Source organism: Phalaenopsis equestris, unplaced genomic scaffold, assembly GCF_001263595.1.
Source record: "Phalaenopsis equestris unplaced genomic scaffold, ASM126359v1 Scaffold000002, whole genome shotgun sequence".
Classification (NCBI taxonomy): Eukaryota; Viridiplantae; Streptophyta; class Magnoliopsida; order Asparagales; family Orchidaceae; genus Phalaenopsis; species Phalaenopsis equestris.
The window spans coordinates 80,218,632-80,219,411 of NW_018164444.1; positions in this window are offsets into that span (position 1 = coordinate 80,218,632).

The window sequence follows — 780 nt, forward strand, 5'->3', positions numbered from 1 at the left end:
CTACTGATCAGCAGCTTATCAACAGGTTATTGATGTGAAGCAGCTGTCCCAAACAGACCCTTAGTTATTCACATTTCCTTAAATTGCATTAGTTTGATTGACTGATACTGAGGGAACAATAATGGCTATCTAACTGAAGATGTGCGGAAGGAGGCCTTTAGAGGGAGTTGACTTGAGGCAGTGAAGAAGCCTAGGGAGGCTAGGATGTGACCCGCCGAAACTTACATGAAATAAGTAGGCTGCACAACACATGTATATATGTCAAGTAATACACAATTTAAGAGTCCATGCGTCAATCTCATGAAAAAAGGTTTAACAATATTTCTGGAGAAAATTTCTAGTTTGCTAATTTTGTGAACCTAGTTTGAGGTGACTACAATAGTTAGTTAAATCCTGAAAATTCTAGCAGAAACAAATCAGATTGTGAATAGTAGAAATTAGAAATCGGTAAAAATCTCGGTCATTTTTCAAGTGTGATGAGGATCGTACCTCTGTGATTCAGTGATTGTAGTTGATTTTGTTGTTCCTTAATGTTTTCTTGGGGATAAGTTTTTTCTTATGCCTATGTCTAGGTCGAAAGCAAAATTAGAAACACATGAAGTTAAGTTCTGCTTAATTTTATACCATTTTCTAAGTAGTTTCTAATCCACAACAAAGGATGCATAATCCTTCTGGATTATGTCTATCCTCTCAGAATTCTAGGTTAACCCTTTTATTCCACTATGCAAGGGTAAAAAGTCACAGATTCATGAAAGATTTTAACATCCTAGTTGGTTAAAC